Raw genomic sequence first — 22,386 nt, forward strand, 5'->3', positions numbered from 1 at the left:
AGTCATCGATCTTATATACATGTTTGTAAATGTACCCATATATATACCGTATATAAAAATCCAGATGACCGCCAGTTTGAATACTGCAAAGTGTATTAAATGCACAAACAAACAAAACGTGTACCGCATCTAATTTCATTATGACCAGAATGCTTGTGGTTACAAGTTGTTAGCCATTGCGTTCGCTCTGTTGCTTTCGTTGGCTTGTGTCGGGGTCGTTAAATATCCCTGACACGATTGTATTTTCTCCTGCCCTGCTGATCAGGTAGTATCTTAATTAAGCAGACCTTTGCGGCACGCATGTTTGCATGTTCTACTCAATGTATATTGACTCTATAGCTGCCACCATATGCTCAGTGAGGGTCAGCGTGGGCTCAGAAGGTCACGTGATTAATCACCAGTGATGGCTTTTCCTTACAGCTGTTACCCACCCTTCCCTCCCTGTAGCATGAAGCACGCTACAAAAATGTTTTATTTCATACCTCGTGTTTCAGGTCTGGGCTCTTGCTACCACCTAATGATGCTGGATGAAATCTCCAGTAAAAAGAGTCGAGAAATGTTTAGTCAAATTTTGCTCGCTTTTTCAACATTCTGTACCGGGTCGCTGAAAAATACAAAATAAATCAATCGCCACTTGTGTCTGGGTGACAACTTGAATTGTTTGGCTGAGTCGAGTGGTTGAGGGTGCATCGCCGAAGTGCATTATACCCTACGCGATCCAACCACCAAAAAAAAACCCTAACTATCAATCATGCTAAGGGGATATGGGCTGCATACTCGCTCCACGTTCAGCAACAAGTCTGCGCTTGAATGCCAATGGTGGGAAAAACATTTAAGAAAACCTAACGTCATGCCATGCTGTGGAGGAAAGATTCGCTGTTGGCAACGCTATAAGATGGATCTGTGGTCGGCAGTTCCCGTTGCTGGCAGTGGGTTCGAAGTTCAAACTGCGCGGCACGTTATTGATCACCACGGGGAAATAAAAATGTTGCCGTTTCTACTCCCGTGGCAAACGATACAAAAACTAACCACACGTGAACGCTGGTACCACTATGTTAAGAAACATTAAAAATGTGCAAAAAAATTACCGACGAATCACGTTTTCTTTCAAACCTATTGCTTGGCACAAACAAATATCGAAAATACCACTGCCGCAACTCAAAGGCAATTAGTCCTGCTCTTTCTTGTAGCATGGTGGGATTTTAGATGACAATAATTCAAGCGAATTGTGTTTGTGAAAATGGAGCACACTCTGTGAGATGGAAGTGGGTGTGTGGTTAAATGTACACATTTCAAATCATACCACCAGCTTGAAACATAATGAGGTTTGTCAGAAAACCCCCATGCGATTTCTTGCCGGAGTAACATGTGTCTACCAGCCTGTACTGACAAATAGAATCTTACTTAATTGCTCTATAATTGCCCAAGACGGTGTAAAATTTAATTTACAGCACTGGAGTTCTGCATTGTAATTTCATTACCTTCGGATGCTGTAAACACACTCAGCTTCAATGCAGAGGTTTCACATCACAATAAAATTTCACATTTGGCTTTGGGTTTTTTAAATGACACAATTCCAACCCATTAAAATTATTATATAACTTTAAAACAACAATACTGTACCGTCTAATTTAATCATATTTTAACCTAACGTAATTTTATTTAGTAATGCATTCAAATACATAAGGCTGCATAAATACGCAAGCAAGCATCCATGCTGTCGTAAATGTTTCCATAATCTCATTACAGTTGTTTCCCAATGTAGCAACAACAATTTCAACGTATTTTGAAGCACCCTTTGAAATGCCTTTTCACTTTGTTAAGGGCCATTATCGTGTTCCTCTTTCTGCTGCTGTGCAGCTATGCGTGCTTAATAGGCCAAGCCACGTGGTACCACGGTCACACCGATGACCTCGTATCGATGAGCATACTATCACGACGGGGTGGATATACATCGGTGATACATCATCAAGTCGTATGCTTACAATACATGTATTAAGTTGTGCGGGTGTGGGAAATTTCAGTTAATTTGCGTTGTATAAAATTGGTTACTGTGACCCTTATGCAGCCACTGGAGGCCACTATATCAACCACATGGCAAAAATCAAGGATTGATGCGCGATTTGAATTGCGACCACAAAACGTGGCCAATCGATTGCTCATTAAATACTTACTAAGCTGTCCTCTTATTGGTCAACGTACTCACCACAGCATCCGCAAGGCCAGAGGTTTCATGCACACAATTTAAAATCGATGTATTCGTGGCATTACCAGAGCATCGTCTCGGCTCTAAAGTGGACACTGTAGAACCTGCGATATTTGCGCCAATAAAACTTCTCTTTGTGCCTGTAAAAACCCAAAACACCAACTTTGAAAATCGCTGCACTTATGTATGGTTTGTCGCATCGTGCAGTGCGATTAGAATATATATGCATCTAAAATGAGAATAGGGTTTTCCCTTTTTTCTGGCAACAAAACAGGTGTAAAGATGTTAAAACACCAAACTGAAACATTTTGCAAGGAATCATGTCTGCATTAACCACAATGCAGAAATGATTCCTTGTAAAAGGTTTCCGTTTGGTGTTTTAACATATTTACACCTGTTTTGTTGACAGAATAAAGGGGAAAACCTATTCTCATATTTTGGTACTGGCAAAGGAGGTCCCATTATGCATCTAAAATGTTCCCACCATTTACGGCAAACGGAAGTAACACGTCAACGGGACCCTGTTGTTAGTATCAAGATGAAGATGGCAATAATAGAGGTCTTAAGACGTTGCAGACTTGACGCCTTGTAATAGGTGTCTATTTGGTGTTTGAACATCTAACACCGGAAGTCATAAGACCCATCATAACGCGTTCAAGTGTAGATTTCCAGCCCAACCCCCAAAACATGTGCTGGAGGGTTTCATTTCATGCATGCAATTTGTCTGGATATTCTGGCCTTGAATTTGATTGTCAACCACCCTTTGAGTTCAGTTGCCAGAATATTCCATGCTGCTGCTGCCTGTCAACCCACGTGGTGTAGAACAAACCGTAACTTTTGGTTAGGGGGTTTGCCTGAACATACAGGGACACTCCCAACAAATGAACGCTTAAGCAAGATAATGATCAATTTGCTGCTTTGTACCGTAATTTATTAAAACGTGTTCATGGAATTGCTGTAATACAGAGACTGCCAAGTTAATATTAACACTAAATATGTAACGTGCTCAAAGCAATTAGAGCATGCTACACGTTAGTTTAAGGTTCATAACATAGAGAATATATGTAGTTATTTACAAAACATTTTATGATACAACGTAACAATACGCAGTACAAATTAACATAATCATGATCAAATATACAGAATACTGTAATGGCATAGTTTATTATTTTCACCGACCGGCATTTGCTTCACTGCTGCAGCAGTTGCGTGCACCAACACCACTCTCGTCAATCCTCATCTCTTTGTAAAACTGAACGTGTCGCACATTCACCCGTGTGATTTTATGTCTGCTGCGCACACACACGCACACACAATAACACTGGGCATAAGCCTGCTGTGGGGGTATGCAGTGTCAATAAAATCACTGCCATCCACGAAATGTGAACAGATGATGCTTTCGACGCTTGTTAAGGGTTCCCCCTCTGCCTTTAGCGGAAATAGGCACCCTAATACATTATGCATATCCAATCAACTTGGCATACGCATCAACAACACCGCAATGTGCTCTGTGAGATTAAGTGTGGGGCCTAAGAAGCATCTGTAGAATATTTCTGTATGAATGTAGGCAAACAAACGTACATTCACCTTTCCTTACATTGGAATCAAAGGCGCACAGCCACAATGGCTGCGATGATTCACGGCATGCACTCGCCGGTCACTCGGCGAAACGTGGAGAATTGCGAGCCACTGCGACGGCACACCCATTAGAACCCCTCTCCTCACCCCACCTGGCAATGGAAATGGCCTGTGCTGGCCAGCTGGCAATGTGAACCACTGCGATAAGACGAGAAAGCACTCCATTTCATCGACTCCGCACAAACGTGAGCACGCTGAACGAAACCCCCAAAAAAGAGAAGACACCCCGCGCTTTCGCTTTCATCGCGAATGGGCAGAGTAATTAGAAAACGGGCCGATCAAACGCTTCGTAGAGGTGAGCCACGATTTGGCATACCCGAACACAGCGGCGTTCCATGCCACAAGACGGTCTGCACTCAAGCCCAGACTTTTTGTGTTACCACCAGTTTCTCGCTGCTATGTGCAGGTGCATCGATCGTCAATCCATAACAATCACCGATTTCCACGTAAGAATAGCGCATGCTGTTTGGCAGCACATTAAAAAGCATGCAGGGAGGAACACGCTCCAGCGTACACTCTCACACATGCCAGAGCACAACAGCTAACAGCCCACACTGCTGCACCACCTCCGGATGGAATGCAGCCACGCAGGCACATAAGCTCACGCTTTGAAGATTCACCCCAAGGTAATGCTGCCCTCGTCTCTAACTCGACACAAATCTGTAAGTAATTTCAAAAGTGCAAAACCTAAGGTGGAGGAGGGGGGGTGCATGGTAGGCAAGGTTGTACCTGTGCAGGCATAAAATACTTTAAAAACACTACAGTTATTAATTCTGCCTTTACCCGATATTATTAAAATAACAACTAGGTCTTTGGGGCAATTTCTCCAGCTGCAAATCGCAAGCATTCTCCTTTGCCTCTCTGCTCCGAAGGAAATTTGTTAAACAATGCCGAGTAAAACACTTTCTCATGTCAATAAAAAATTGATCATTTGCCCAATTTGTTCAAATGTGTCAGTTTTCTTAGGGCCTCACAGTATCAAGTAATATCTCCAACGTTACCATCAGCCAATCTCTCCTGCACTCTCTTCTCTCTGAAGAGGGCCATTGCCTGAAATGCCAGCCAGCCATATTCTCCTGTTATGGGACAATGCCAATGATGAATGTGGTGGGTTTTTAATGCACGCCTCTGCTCCACTGCCTATGCGGTGGGCCCCTTAAATGTTGGTTATGTTTAACCACGTCAGTTTATTATTATTTTTATATCTAAAACATTATTTGGTAAAGCTGCATTAGCAGTAGTGCACAAGCACAATACAAAAAAACCATCATTTGTCAATAACTTACATAATAAAATCATTGATATGCTATGAAGGACTATTGCCTAAAGTATATTTTTACTTTAAAGGCCGCACAGCGTTATTGACAAACGTGTTGAATTTTTTGTATGAGGGCAGTTTGAAAAATAACGGTAATACAATAATTTGCCTCTTAGACATTGCTATGATGAGATAAATGTGTGGCCAGAACTAAGCATCTACGGAATTTTTGCAGAATAAACTATCAGCAGCACATGCATTACATCTTTATCTGGGAGAAGAATGCCTTACTTCAGCTATCAAAAGTTCGTAACAATGAACTGTATCTTTTTCGACCGAAGTCTTTGAAACCCGAGGGAATTTAATCGTGTGCAGGGGGCATGCAGGGGCAGCTGTGCAGATGGTGAATTTGATCCGTTATCACCCCACCCTTGTGTCGCAAAGATATCGTGCTGGTTTCATTCCACCCGTGCGCACACTTGTACGCGTGCTAGTGTGAGCATGCGATGAGCATGCGATGAGCGAAGGCAGCAAAAATTGCTGCGTGTAACACCGCAGCATTTGTGCCAGATTTCCTACGACTGTAATTCGCGTGAGGGTGGCCCTCGATATTGGCTTGAGCAGCCACTCGCATCGATTTCATTATGAATATTTTTCTATTTCCAATGCGCAGCGAATGAACTTGTCCGCAATGCGGCTACCGACTGAAAAAACTGCATTTCGTACACTACTTAATCAGACTCCTTGGCGACGGTTTGAGCTGAAGGATTAGATTTTACAGTGACACGCTGTGACTTTGTTTCAATCACATCCTGGCAACTAATACCATCATCGGGGCGGGATAAAAGACAAGCCACAGTCGTGCGATTGTGGCTATGCAACCAAAACCGTGGACCACATAGTAAACCACTGTAGTCTGACCCTTCTTCGACAGAGGAGGCGCTCATAATCAACGTTTTTGGGTTAGATCGCGTTATTTATAAATGTGTCGTAACCCTTCACCACCCGACACGGCCAATCAGTAAAAAAGTGTCACGTTGACAAAAGACAAATAGTTCACTACTTTAGCCCACCGGTGTGTTGAAGCGTGAAACCACAACATTTACAATTTGAGTACGACGTTTCGCTGGTAATTGCATCCAGCATCATCGGGCAATGAACTATTTGTCTTTTGTCAACGTGACACTTTTTTACTGATTGGCCGTGTCGGGTGGTGGAGGGTTATGACACATTTATAAATAACGCGATCTAAACCCAAAAACGTTGATTATGAATATTGGTCGCGAAAGCCTACGTGTTAGAGGAGGCGCTGCAAAGAATCCAGCAACTCTCTCGTGAAGCCCCCTCCTCGTGGCCAGGCAGAGCTCAACACCGGAGTGTCACTCCTGAACACCCTGCTGCCAGACGCAAGCACAATAAAAAAATAATCCCATCCTCAACTTGTGGCCACCTGCAGAGCTGTTCAAAGATGCATATAAATGCCTGCTGGACTTTACTGCGCAGCAATATATATACAAAGATACAAAGATCCCCCGTATAGCCTTAACAGACTGTAGGGGCAAGTGCTGTTAGCAGGCACCTATGAAGGCCGGAACGGTACACGAGGGGGTGGGTGGCCAGCACCACGCCCGACCGCCTTTGTCTCCCCAGTGGCGATGTTTACACACTGCACCAGGTACTCATTTAAGGCTGAGTCGACCTAGGGGAGGCCCAGGACCGGTTCAGATAATCGTCACTGGTGTTAGCCGTGAGCGGGAATCGAACCCGGGTCGCCAGGTTCATAGCGCAGCGCGCTAACCGCTAAACTACCGCTCCCCAATATATACAACACACACACATGCGCAAGCCAATTAGCATGCTGGCGTGTGCATGGCGAGTTGCGCGTTTTATACGAAACCGCCGGGAATCGTGCGCTGTACGGTTGGGCACGGGCGACGACGCGCAACAGGGCCAAGTTCTGCACGAGAGCGCGCGCGACAGGCTCATGCTGGAGCCCCGGTTGGGGGGGGGGTTACATCAGCTGCGTCGGAATACACGAGAGAGAGAGAGTGCGCCACCGGACCGTGGCGGCGCCACCTCTCCGCATCGTGACACCAAAGCGGCACGCGGCACGCGAGCCGTCGTCCGCGACGCATTCTCAAGCAGCGCCCGTCATGCGGTGGTGGGATGGGGCAAGAGGGTAAAGCGATCGCGCATCTCGACCGCCGGGGTATTGAGCGACGCACCCGCTGAAGCACGGTTCGCTACGTGTGGTGCGAAAGAAGTCCGACGTACTTACGTACGGCGAACGGGAGACATTTCACATTCCTGTTCAGTTTTTTGCCCTTCCCTCCGCACCTCCGCTTAGCATGGTTGGCTACGTATGGCGCGAAAGAAGTTCGACGTACAGTACCTACACAGATGCAGCAGACTCGCATTAAACCTCGACAGAGTTGTTAAATTATGTAACGGCGGTTGCATTTCTTTACGTACAGCTCTTCCATCAATCCATCGCTTGGATGATCTCCAAATGCCGTACCTGCCCAGGTCCGCGTGTGGGGGTTGTCTGACCATGCCGCTGCCGTGCTGGTCAACGCAGGCTGGTGACCGCATGTTCAAATGTCGCTCGCCATGAATGTCAGCTGTGTCCGGGAATCAAACTCAGGTCACCAGGTTCACAGTGCAGTGCGCTAACCGCTGTGGCCACCAGACCCCCCGCAATGTCTTCCATATTAATATCGGTAAGTCTGTGGCAAGTGGCATCAATAACCATGAACCTGCGTGAACTTTTAATATTCTGAATACATTTTGACCTCCCTTCCTAAGATAATGCCTTGCTTGTCAGATTATTGTCTTTCAATGCTACGTATATCCAACGAATCCAGCGACAGCTCAATATCAAGGCAATCGGAGGATGAGACCGCGCCGTTGAAAAATCAGCGCCGTTGAAAAATCAGCGCCATTGAAAAATCAGCGCCGCGAGATCCATCCGCGTCTTTAACGTGTGCGCACTCAGCGCGTGAGTGACAGGAGACAATTCCACACTGCACCTCGCTTTGACGTGGCACGCAGTGACAGACAAACGGCACACGTCCGTCGCTTCGCGATGCTGCTGGTGTGACGCTCAACTCATTCATTGCCCCATTAGCCCTGGCATCACGGGCTTTTGGAAACTCGAACACTTCAAAGGACGCAGCAAGAGAACAAAGTAAAAAGAAAACAACTAATCGGTTAGCCCCTGAGCGTAAATGCACTATTGTATCCCGAAAGGTGAACTTGTAGGGTCTTGTACGAGATAAGCTAATTGTAAAGGACTCCATCAAGGTTACCGCGAAGAATCAATGTAAACACTGCGGCGTGAAAGCGTACACGCAAACACTTTAACAGCAGCGCACATTGCTCCAATACCCAAGCGGCATTGCACGATGTAAAGGCACCAAAGCCCGAGGGTAAATATTGATTTCTTTCCAAGGCTGTCACTTATCGTTCCAAGATGCTGTGTGCTCTAAACACACTTTTCAAAATAGTTTACATATGATATCCTCCGATGCACATTCCTCATTGTAATTCCACACCATAGTTGTTAAGCAAAACTCAAGGCCAAGAGTGAACATTGTTTGAATTTCTATTAATGTGGCTCTGATGTATACAGCAGAGGGAAACGTCTCTCTAACTAAATTCATGAGCTGGGAATGCACAGGGGCATCCTACACACTGGTGATTGCTGAAGTACATTAACCATCGCTCTTGCCGAGGAGATTACAAACGCATGTGGCTTATCTTATTAAGCACAAATGCTTGGTCCATTATAGTTTATCAATGGGAGTAGGTAGGCTTTCACAAGACAATCACCCTACCCATTTAGGAATACTCTAGTTTTTATTGCAGTTGGGCAACAAAAGAGCTGCCAGTTTGTACCAGAGAAATGCAAGCCAGCATTAGCCTATTTAATTGACCGTTCGTCTATATGGCCCTAATTAAATGTTTACAATAAGATTCAGCCCGTGAGCTGCGAATTTGATTACGTGTTGCATAAGGCACTCAGTTCCTTCCTTACAATTGGTCCCGGAACAACATTCCTTACAAAGCAAACTGCGTAACTTTAGCTTGGCTTTGTTGTTGTCTTTTTCATTCACCCAAAACTGAAAGTAAAACAAAGAAATCACAAAACATTCGTGTGAACGTCAAGCTCTGACATAGCTGGTTGGAAAACGTATCAAAAACGTACAAAACGTGCTGTTGTACGCAATAAAGCGAGCTTTTTGTGACAGGAGAGAAAATTAAAAGGCAGGGGAGAGGCAAGGTGCCATGCGTCACGTGCAGAGTTGCTGTAATAAACTCTGATGAACACCACGTGAACACTGATTGTGCTATCGTCCTGAATATCTTCATGCTGTCATCTATTCTGATGAGCACCCGTGAACATTGGTTGCGCTATCGTCCTGAATATCTTCATGCTGTCATCAACTCTGATGAACACACGTGAACACTGATTGCGCTGTCGTCCTGAATATCTTCATGTGGACATTGAAACACCACGGGGCAATTGATGTAAGCAATTGTGCACAGTAGTAGTCATAAAAAAAAAGTTGCCATGATTTATCAAGTGCAGCTTGCCTTCAATCAAGCCCTGGAGTCTGCTTCACAATCAGACACCACTCGTGGCGTTCATGCCCTTCGTCAATTTTAATTTTAATCCAGAAGCCCAAGTCACATCCAGATTTGTAAATAAAAATGTGAAACTCTGTCTCTGGATGAAACGAGTGCCGACCATCCCCACTCAAATCGCGGAGACAACGCCGTGCCCATCAACGTTCAGAATCTGCCGCAATTGCAAAGCTGCAAAGCTGCAAGCTGCAAAGAAACGGCTGGAGTGCTTTTTAACAATGATAATGTGTCACTCTGCCGTGGCAATTACAAAAGGCATAAATGCAAGCTCCCGACAGACAATACCGAGGACAGCGGTTGCAATGACAACCAGAAGTAGTGTTTTCCAGACATTGTTTTGGCAATCAGAAACAGGTCCGTTTTGGGACTCATTACATGATGGATTAAAGGCATCCCTAATTCGCCTAATTGGGCACCACGGTGGTGAGATGTTAGCTGCCTCGCCTGGTATACAGGAGGTCGTGGGTTCGATACAAACCTTGACGCCTGTATCTTTGGAGTTTGCGTGTCTCTCTCCCCGTGGTCACGTGGATTTTTCTCCGGGTCCTCCGGTTTTTCCCTCCACATTTATAAACACGCGTTTAGAGTATTTGGCTGCTGTATAGCTCAGTTGGCCTTACTTGGTAAAATAAAATAAAAAGTTTGTAGTGTTTTACCTGCTTGATAATTTAATCCAGGAAAACAACAATAAAAACAGCCACATTTTGTATTCCGTATATGCTCTGTAACTTCAGCTTTCAATGCAGAACCTCAAGGTGAATCAAGATGACTCAGCGTAAGAAGTGTCATTTGTTTCCTATAAATTGAAAATTCTATCTACGGTTGGATGTTACTACATTTGTATTGATCGAATTTAAATAATGCTATCAATGTTTGATGTACAGCCCTCATTTATGGGACCAACCGGATTCCATTTCATGTAACAACTCATTTTTTAGTTTTTTTTCATTTTTGAGGATTATCCAAGATAGACTATTGTGTTGGCTAAGATGTGTTATTGACCAGGAGTGGGACAAAGGAGTGATGGAACAGTGGTTTACGCATTGCGTTATCAACCTGGCAACGGCATGAGTTCGATTCCCAGACACAGCCAACACCAGTTGGCGTGTGGTATCTTAACCGATCGTGGATCTCCCCCCCCCCCGTCTGTTCACCAACCTGCACTGACCAGCATGCTGAAGCAGTGGTGTAACTAGGGTTGGTGTCACCCAGTGCGGTAACTCATGGTATCACCAGACCATACAGAATCCTTAGTAATGTGTTTTCTACTAATGTTACTCGTAAATCTTGATTCCTGTATATCACTGAATGTAATGGCAATAGTAGTGACGTAAACAACGAGCAAAATTAAAATGACACCTTTAAATTACAATATTTCCTTTAATTACTACTTCATTCTCAAAAAAGTCATTGATATAGGTTCACAAATACTAATTACCACACTATTTTGGCTAAAACACCAGAAAATTACAAAATCAGCGACAATAAAAACGCCAGCAGCGACGAAAACAACGTCGAGTGCTTGTAGCGCGTGCAGACGAAACCACGTGATTGGACGCGTCACTGTAAATGGGTAATAATGACGGCTCTGACCGGAGCGCATTAGAAGGTTAAAAAAGTAAATTACCATAGAGTTGTGTAGGTATATTGATACAGTACATGTAAGCTGGGCTTACGAAAATGTTTTGTTGTTGTTAAAACCAACTACAGGGATATTTTTGTTATAAAAAAATAATACATTTCTGCTGAAACACTGCACAAATATTGTATAGACAGTCGTTTTGGTGTCACCCCCCTCTGATGGTGTCACCCGGAGCGGTCCTTACACCCCCCCCCCCCCAGTGACGCCACTGTGGTGAAGTATGGTCAAATAACCACCATGACCGACAGAGCGTGGGGAAGCCTTCACCCAGCAGTGAACTGAATAAGGGCTGTACGTTTTTTTTTATAATGGTAGGATGTGAGGCTGGCCCAGTTGTGGTGAGGGTCAAATGACTGCTTAAAATAAGCCACCCTTTTGCCCCGAGTAAACAAAGAAGTGCTGTGTTGTGGAAGCCTCAACAGCAGAGTGTAATGCACCGGCCCAATGTCATCTCCACACAGCAGAGCCTATTTTTTGATACAGAACTGCGAGGAATTGCTAAACATTGTGGTGACTTTGCCAGAGGGGACAAAACAGACAAACGTCTCAACTACTCCACCTGCATTTGATTTAAAATATATACTCGTGCCTAAAGGCATAGAATAATAATGCCCTTTTTTTTTTTTAAAGATGCAAATGAATTATATATAAATTCCGTTGTTTGAAATATGTAAATAATATTAATGTAATGCAGTTTGAATAAGTTATATTTGGACCAAACACCCACTTGGATGGGATTTGAATAAACATGAATATATGTTTGCGTGAATGTTCCTTCAGCCTCTTGTAAACAAGATGCCAAAAACGGCATTGCCTCCTGCACTTTCCTGCTTGGGTATCGTAAGCCATGGATATCTATCTCATGCCATCACAATGCTTGCACTAAATTGGCGATGACTGGGACGGCCTGGTGTGTGCTGTCCTGCTGTCGCGTGCCTTCCATGCCAACCAAACAAAAATAATACTGGTAGGAACCTCCTGGTTACACCGGCCCACAGGGGATTATTGTGTCCGTCCGTCGTGCAGGGAGGGGCTGGGTGGGGATGGTGGGGAGGGGCTGGGTGGGGAGCAGAGGTCGCAACCGGGTACTCGATACCCGTACCCTACCCGATACCCGGCTACCCATACCCGGCCGGGTACGAGTACGGGTAAGGAATCAAAACCCGTTTGCGACCTCTGGTGGGGAGGGTGGGGCTGGGTGGGGAGGGGCTGGGTGGGGAGGGTGGGGAGGGAGGGGCTGGTCACCCCGTGGTGCCCTTATAAAACTCAACGTTTAACCTACTCACGCCGGCTTGTGCCCGCCCCCACAGTCAGGCATATTTGCGGAATACACCATGCCGCCGTTGACCCTGGCCATTGACCGAACAACCCAACGTTCCTACCAGCTCCCTCCGCAAGAATGCGTTTGCGTGCAATTATTTAATTGGATGACATAGAATGAAGGACTGAGTTATACACGAGACGAACACGGACAAATATCCCCCATGTTGCCTTTAAATTACTGGGGCAAGTACAGTTAGCAAGCAACTACGAAGGCTAGCATGGCACACAAGGTGGTGGGTGGCCTCAACCACGCCCGATCGCCTCTGTCGCCCCAATGCCGATGTTTACACACCGCACCAGGTGTGCTCATATAATAAGGTCGAGTCTAAGACCGGTTGAGATATTAAGTCACCAATGTTGGCCGTGAGCAGGATTCGAACTCGGGTCGCAAGGTTCGTAGTGCAGTGTGCTAACCACTACACTGCCGCTCCCCACGTGAGACACACATACACACGCGCACCACACACACACACACGGTATATTAATATTCTCATATAGATCATCATGACTCCATTTACAAACCACGGTAATTGCTTAGCTGGCTTCAGCAAAGAGATGGGAGTGCAGTGTTGTGTTGCAGGGATTACGAATTCCCCCCTTTCAGGGCGTGACCAATACATTTAATTGCAGAGTGGATGTTAAACTATTGTATTTCGTTTTGCATCATTGACCAAAACTGGCCTTAAGCTTTTTTCTCATACCCCCCCCCCGCCACCATTCCTGACAATGAAGCCTTGCTCCATCTCCATGTGAATGTGCCGTCACACACATTAGTCCATGGGCCAGAGCAGACTTTGTGCCACGTCATGAGACCAAGCCCAATGGACTACATTTGCGGAGCAAAACTAGGCCGTCTCCAGTCGAGTTATAGTAAACAGCTGTAATGCGTTTTGTATGGAAAACTAATAACCATGCGATGAGGGCATGTTGAGAACGCGCCTGGTGTGGGCACTCTGGGTAAACGGGGCTGAGATCACTGACGCTCATGCATTAAACGTGTGGCAGTGCATATGTAAAACCATCTTACACATAACATGACAACACAACAACCGCCGTTCACCAGTCAGTGGCGGTGGCATGACCACGGCGCTTGTGCCAAGTTGGGTGCACCTTTGAGGCCATGTGAAGTGTTTAAGGCCCACTAGCAGGAGGTCACGGAACAGACCCAGGTGGCATGGGTTGACTGGCTGGGATGACCTGTGCTCCCAACTGTCCCAACTCTCTGCATTTTAGCCAACCGGTGCTCGGCTCATTGTTGCGAGCGTCACTCCTCTACCCTCCGTTGTTACTGGCAGGCGAGTGCCTCCAACTCACTAGCAGCGTCCTTCACGACCATCCTCCACAGAGGCTAATCTTGACACTACTGGAGCCAGTTATTGGCAAGTCCAATCTTACGCATACACGTTTTCCTGTAGACCCCTGGAAATCCACAGATGGCTAATGCAATACCCCCCTTAATCCACTCGGGTTCCGAATCGTGTAATTGTTGTAATGCGAGTAGGGTAACATGCATCCGAGATTACCAAACATTCCCAACTTCTCGGGTGTCAACGAATTAAATGATGACGTCACCCTGATGCTGCTCTATTTAAGACCGGAAGCAACAGGAGAGCTTCACCATTCTTGCCCGATGAAGCTGATTGTAATTATCAGCGAAACGTCGTACTACTCAAATTTTAAAAATGCTGTTGATTCTCTCTTCAGCACACCGGTAGGCTAAAGAAGTCAATTAATTTGTCCTTTGAAAACGTGACACATTTTTTACTGTTTGGCCTTGTCGGGTGGTGGAGGGTTACGACACATTTATAAATAACGCGATCTGACCCAAAAACCTATATTATGAATAATACTCATGCTTGTCACCATTTCCACGAGAGGATGAATGTGATCATCGAGGATGGCAGCGTGACGAAGTGGTAACACCTGTGCTTTGCATCAAGAAGGATCTAGATTGGATTTCTGACCCAGGTGCATTTCTGTATAGAGATTGTATGTTCTCCCTTGTTAAATTTCGATTTAAAGCTTTCGTGACTGCAGGGATTCATCTTCTTGGTTCTTTCGGTAAAGTCACGTAGAAGGGAAATAATAAAATAATAAAAATAAAACATCATTCAATACAATTCTCACGACGTTTCGGCCACAACGCAAGCAGCCGTCCTCAGGTGAAGAACAGTCTGTCGGAAAGACAGCGTCTGAATGGCAAGGACGGCTGCTTGCGTTGTGGCCGAAACGTCGTGAGAATTATTATATTATGTTTTATTTTTATTATTTCCCTTCTACGTGACTTTACCGAAAGAACCAAGAATATTAATTCTCCCTTGTTGTGCATGGGTTGCTTCCGGGTTCTCTGGTTTCTCCCCCCCTCTCTCCCCCCCTCTCTACCCCCTTCCCCCCATTGTCTGACTGGCTGCCCCGCCCATGCTGTTCACGCTGCACAAGCTCTCCCCTCCCCCCAACTCTCGTCCCCCGCCCACTCACTTTGGAAACCCTTATAAGCAGTTGCATTTGGAGGCTTGCCCTCTTTTCTCTCCGCCTGATGAAGACCCCTTATGCTGTGATCGAAACGTCGTGGGTTTTTTGCTTATATTTTTATTTTATTTTTAATTGAGATGTATTATTTTAATTTTCTATCTACGTGACTTTACCGAGAGAACCAAGAATATTCTTCCCATAGCTTAAATACCATACAATGTAAACTGGTGTCGGCCAAACATCCGATGCGAAAAATTTCCTCCAGATTACTAACTGGGATTATAGACATAGCAGCAACATCGTCCCATACTGCAAACATTTGACAAGACACCTCTTGAAACTCAGTGAGGCTATCTTGGGTAAACAAGCATCACGATAAATATGAATGATTTAACAAGCATATTAATCAAGGAAGGCTGCCAGCATTATGCTCATACGGTGCTAGTTGGCCTGCAGAACCCTGCCAATTAGTTCACTTGGACCTCTGTACATCTCGACTTAAATCGACAACACCGTTGGCGGCAGTTTCCCATACTATTTACTATTTTTTCAGAAGCAACTTGGCCACAAATGATAGGTCAACGAAGTGGCTTATCACGTGTAAAATTAGAGCAGCCAAATCCTCTGAACACACGTTTCTAAATGTGGAGAAAAATCCACGCGACGACGGAGAGAGACACGCAAACTCTAAATATGCAGGCGTCAGGGTCAGGATCGATCAATACCCATGACCTCCTGCATGCCCGGCAAGGTAGTCAACATCTCGCCACCGCTACGGGTGAAATGACAACAAGAAAAGAACCAAAATTAAGCCGAGCAATGGAGGTGGCACAGACGGTATCGTCACAGCACGCTGCCTCACTACCATAACCCGTGCGAAACGAAGACACGGAGCAAGCCAAGCGTGACACACACGGGGTCCCGCGGCTGCAGGCCAGAAAGAACGCTGTCACGGGCCATAACTAAGAGGTGACTTTAACGATGTTCAACAGGCTGGGGGCACCGCTGGCTACAGGCGCTAATCCTGTATCCCAGCCTCTTATTCATCAAACACAAAGAAAGGTAATTTGTGACGTGCAGTAATCTCATATGACAGGCAGCAATGTCAATGAGCCTTGTGCATCTCTTTTTGAAGTGAGGCATTATATTTCTGATTGCCTTCAATGGACGACGAAGCAGCATTGCACAAGATCGTTTTATGAATATTATCAGCCTTGCTATGAATTCACAGTAAGGTATGAGACAGGCGATAATATATATTTTATCAAAGAATTATCATAATTACAGTTCATATAACAATGTAGAAGGCTGATTATCAAAATTATGTTAATACAATTTTGCAATCAAACTTTAAATTAAAAGTGGTAAAAATCGCCTATGTTCATCCTAGCAGTAGTTTTTTCATTTAAATGTGTCAATTTATTCACAAAGAATTAATTCAGGATTTGTTTGTTCCTTTTTATTCAGCTTTTTGTAAAACACTGTGTATTTAATGTTTTACAAGCACAATATCTGAAATCTCCTAAAAGACCAAATCCACTCGGAATGCGCCCAATCTCAACAGATCTCAGAAGCCCAGCAGGTTCGAGCCTAGGCCATGCTTGGAGGACCACCACCATGTAAACTAAACTATTTTCTATTTTACCAGGTAAGGCCCACTGAGCTATATAGCTCTTTTACAGAAGTGACCTGGCCACAAATAATATAGCTCAACGAAGTGGCATATCACATGTGGAAATATATAGCAGCCAAATACTTCAAACGCATACTCTTAGTTTTTTCGGTAAAGTCACGTAGGTAAAAAATGAAATAAAAATTAATAAAATAAAATAATAAAATCACGACGTTTCGGAGGCCTCCGTGATTTTATTATTTTATTTTTATTAATTTTAATTTCATTTTTTACCTACGTGACTTTACCGAAAGAACTAAGAGTATGAATCCTTGCAGTCACGAAAGCTTCAAATCTAGAACTTGAAACGCATGTTGATTCTAAATGTGGAGGCAAAAACCGGGAGGACCCTGAGAAAAATCCAAGCGACCACAGGGAGAACATGCAAACTCCAAATATACAGCAGGTGTCAGGGTCAGGATCGAACCCACGACCTCCTGTATACCAGGCGAGGTAGTTAACATCTCGCCACCAATGTATGCACAGCTCCCAGCACGTGGAGCGAAACGACGGACATTATGCCCAACAATGAGCGGTAGGACCCTGAAAACGCATCGGAGGGGCTTATTTACATTCTGCTTGTATCCACAAATGTAAGCAATTACGACACAATATGTTTCATAATTTAACAGGTGGTAGGAGAATTTACTAAGACTGTTTCGCTGATACAAGACGCACTACCCCTGCAGTGATGCCAGATAACGGCAAATTGTGTAACGTCCCATTACACACACACACAGACAAAGCCCGCCGCCGACGCAGAAGTGCGACAAAATAAATTCACACTCGTCGCAGCTTGCACACCACCGCCTATGCAGGCAGCCAGCAACAGGGTGGAACAGCCAAGCAACATCTGGGCCAGATGGCGGGGGGAATTGATAGCTCATTGAGGATGTATTATACTCACAATTAATTCTATAATGGTACCTTAATTAATGGCGACATGCATTGCATGCATCATCGCTGTACATTTATTGGGCATAGGATTTCATGAAATGTTGTTAGCTTGTTTGTTAAATACAAACACCGAGTTAGGAGTAGCAAAGTACACTTACTTAGATACTTTAAAGTTGACTTTTTAAAAATACATTGTTCATAATTGGCATATGCTTTTAGGATGGTCGTGTTCCACTGATGGATGATTTCAGGATGATTTCAGGATGTTTTTATCTCCACAAGGGCTCAATTCCCCCCCCCCCCACCTTATTACAGTATTTACAACGTCCACTCTCCTCCATTGCTGAAACCCCTTTCCCACATTCCCCTTTCACTTTTAACTTTCCAACACTGAAGTGTGCATAGCGTGTCGGGAATGGTTGCTTTTTAGCAGTGAGATTTAGAGTTGAATTATTGAAATTGACATGGGGAAGCTTTCATACATTTCTCCTGTGCTAAAAATACACAGCTGTTGGACCATCTGACATCTCTTCGTTGATTGCTCCCGTCTTATCTGGTTGCGTATTGCCCCCAGCTTCATAACAAGAGGCATGGGCTGAACACATTGAAAGCATTCTGAAACGCTGCAGCACTATGTCCAATGGTTTCAATAGCGAAGGAAAGGAAAGCGGTTTAATTCAGATCTTAATCTCTCACTCAACCGCCCCCCACTGATGTCCTCTTCCCTGGGCAGACAGAAGGCGGACAACAAATCTTAATAATCCCTGGTACATGCGGCACGAAAGGATCTGCAAAAATAAAATAGCCACGGAGCTTTGGAAGCCAGGGTTGAGAACGCGTCTGTGACCATAGACCTCGTGATACAGCGACAACATTTTGAGAAACCCAAATATACATACGCAGGGAAACTATGGCACGTGATTCCTGAGACCTGTGTATGGATTGGGGTGCTTCCTTGCTCGTCAGCCGCTTTGATGCAGCACTCTATGATCGTCGATATGAAGTGGATATGCAAATGGAAGCAGTTGAACATCTCTCGTTCAGCACTGCTTCAGAATGGCAATAAGCCATAAACACGTTTTGGGAAATAAATGGCAACAAATAAATGGCAACATTTATTTCCCATTTATAACAATGGGTCTAAAGTTTGCCAAATAACTTCTCAAGTCTGACACTCTTCATGAAATGATGGATAAACATAACAAATTTGTGATTAGAAGTGTCTGAATTATTAGCCATTTGTGAGCTGAAGTTTAGTTGAATTAAATAAATATTAGCCTAAATGAGGATGGAGCAGTTTTTTGCACACTTCGCTACGAACCTGGTGACGTGAGTTTGGTTACCGGCCAAGGCTACCATCAGCATTTGCTCGCACTCATCTGCATGGTGATAACTCCCGTAACTGACAAGCATGGGGAGTACTTCATCTAGCAGTGGATTGACAAAGGGTTGTAAATGTAAAGTCACGTAGGTATAAAATAAAATAAAATCACGATGTTTCGGGCGCAGCACAAGCGTCCGTCATCAGCTGGGACAACCACAGCAAGAAACAATTGCTGAAGTGGGCAAAAGGGCCGCTGTAACAAGATGCTATATAGGTAAGAGAGGGGGGAAGAGCTATAGCCTCTTGTTACAGCAGCCCTTTTGCCCACTTCAGCAATCGTTTCTTGCTGTAGTTGTCCCACCTGATGACGGACGCTTGTGTTGTGCCCGAAACGTCGTGATTTAATTTATTTTATACCTACGTGACTTTACCGAAAAAACCAAAGAGTATGGATCCCTGCAGTCACGAAAACTTCAAATCTAGATTGGTTGTAAATGTATTTATGATTACATAAATATGCATTCACCAAGATGCTGTACAGACCAATTCCGAAGACGAAAAGTCCAGGTTATGTGCTGCTCAAATGAGCATTGACGCTCATTCATCTCCTGTTTAAAGCTCCAAGCCAATGGCGACAGCATTCCACATTTCTATGGCGAGGGGCAAGTATATCCATAGCACAAGAACCACTGTTGATTTTCCAAATGAAGTGACACCCACTTTATCGACCACGGCAGGGATGATGGGCTGAGTCAACCCGCAACCAGGATTGTGAACTCGTAAGCGTTCCGATTGTGAGCCACTCGCTCCCACCGCTGGAGCCAACCTGGCTAGGTTAAATATAAAAAAAGGAAAATCAAACAACAAACCACCTGCTGCAGAGTGTTGTCTTCCTCGTCAAATACACAAAGGGATGTACCTGTAAATGAATACACCTCAAGCGGATATGTTTTAATGCTTGGGTAATGCTGTTGGGTAATGCTGTTGATTTGAGCATGCGGTTAGCATTGCTTACTTTTGTTTTCATTAAACAACGAAGGAAAACAAAGAGCACTTATCTTTTCCAGATTTGAAGCTTTCGTGACTGCAAGGATTCATACTCTTAGGTTTTTTCGGTAAAGTCACGTAGGTAAAAATAAATAATAAAAGTAATAGAAATAATAATTGTATTTCTATTATTATTTCTATTATTTTTATTATTTATTTTTACCTGCGTGACTTTACCGAAAAAACCTAAGAGTAGCACTTATCTTGTAGATTTGTACCCACGCTACAGAAATTATTTATAAGAAGTTTGTGGGTTAGAACGCGTAAATATAAATGTGTCGTTAAACCCGCCACCACCCGACGCAGTCAACTGATAAGGTTTGTCACGTAAACAAAACATACCAATTCGTTACTAGTACAGCACATTTACGAAATGAACCTTATGGCGGTACCATAGTACCCCGGCTCTCGCACAATGTCCCCGTGATGTAATCATTTTTAGCCTGTTGATGATCAGCGATGCGGCAATCGACTCATCTCGACAAACTGTACACGATGCACCACTACGGTGCGTACGAGCATTCAGGGTTTCAGCGCAATCGTCCTCGCTGCGTTTGGACATCGCGGAGTAGCACTGATTTCGGATTGATTGGTACCCCAGTCGCAGAGTTCAGTACACCCCTGGAGAAAAAATAGTGTCCCAGAAATAAAATATTTAATTGCTTCGCCCGTTTTGTATTATTTGGTACCCCGGGGTACCGCCATAAGGATCAGTTGTACAAATTGTAAATGTTGTGGGTTTACTCTCCAACACACCGGTGTGCTGAACGAGTAACGAATTGGCTGTGTCGGGAAGTGGCGAGTTTAACGACACATTTATATTCACGCGATATAACCCAAAAAACCTCGGTCATGGATAATATTGGTCACGAGAGCCGACGTGTTAAACTGGAATTATCGACCTGACGCCTGAAGCTTCATTATAATGCGCATAAACGAAAAAAGTTGATAAGCACACAATAGGAACCATCTCATATCTCCACCGCAGCGATGGTACCCAGTGCATGCTACAGTGCAATTACTTTAGAGCAGTGGTTCTTAACCTGGGGTGCACGCACTCCCTGGGGGTGCGAGATGCATGGGCACGTAAGTGCAACTACTTTGTTTCATCAAACCTATGTATTTATTAACGTTACACATTTTTGTATTATTGATAACCAATGGGGAGCAGGCTGCAGCAAAGGTTAAGAACCACTACTTTAGAGTCTTGTTCCTCATTAACAGTGCTGCTCTAAACGTGCATCACCCCGGACACACATTTTTAAAAAATAAGAGCCAATTGGTTTGTTGGGGTGACCCCTTCTCTTAATTGGTTCGTGTACTACGCATTATAAAATATAAAGTCTTGGGAATTTTATACTTCAGCATCTCTCGTCAAGTACTTTTTTTTCATTCAGAGGATTAAAAAAAAAATTCAAATGAAAAATGTTGCACTTCCGATTCCATTTTAACCAATATCATATTCTGATTACTCTTTTGTTCTTTCGGTAAAGTCACGTATCAAGATAAAATAATAAATTAAATGCTAGCATACGACGTTTCGATTGCAACACAAGCAATCATCATCAGGTATAAATGAAATAGAAACACAAATATAGTATTCTAGACTTGAAGCTTTCGTGACTGCAAGGAATCATCTTCTTAGGTTTTTTCGGTAAAGTCACGTAGAAAGTAAAATAAAATAAAAACAAAAATCACGACGTTTCGGAGGCAACACAAGTCTCCGTCATCAGGTGGGACCGTCACAGCCAGATTAGCTGTATCAAGTGAGGCAATGATTCAAGATGTAATCCCTTAAAAGCGAGTTGAGGGGGGAGGGAGAGGGAGGGGGGAGCTCATCAGACTATGGTAGCCAATGAAAGGAACGTATCGGGAGGGAGGGGGGGCGAGGCCAAAAGGGTGGGCGATGGACGTGGAAGCGCTTGTGCGCAAGCGGCCAATTACTGCACACGCCAACACAATGGAGCGATTGTGCGCAAGCGGCCAGCCACTGCACCCGCCAACACAATGGGCAGAGAGGAGGAGGGGAGGTCTAATACACATGATAGACAAAAGAACGAAAATGATGATGGGTACAAACTTAGGGGGAGCTCATCAGACTATGGTAGCCAATGAATGGAACGTATCGGGAGGGAGGGGGGGGCGTGACAAACCTTATCAGTTGACTAATACAAACCAGAGCCACACATCGCAAAGCTGGATGTTAACAAGACCGTGATTAATCAGAGTAACATCCCAATTTCTGACACTCTAAAAACGG

General features: G+C 44.4%; 1 protein-coding gene across 3 annotated transcripts in view; it reads right to left on the minus strand.

Annotated features, from left to right (window-relative positions):
- LOC144724367 (glycosyltransferase family 92 protein F13G3.3-like) overlaps positions 1-22,386 on the minus strand; it is a 133,384-nt gene that overhangs the window by 10,632 nt on the left and 100,366 nt on the right. The gene's annotated exons all lie outside the window — the stretch shown is intronic.

This window comes from Lampetra planeri, chromosome 20 (assembly GCF_965212315.1).
Source record: "Lampetra planeri chromosome 20, kcLamPlan1.2.h2, whole genome shotgun sequence".
NCBI lineage: Eukaryota > Metazoa > Chordata > Hyperoartia > Petromyzontiformes > Petromyzontidae > Lampetra > Lampetra planeri.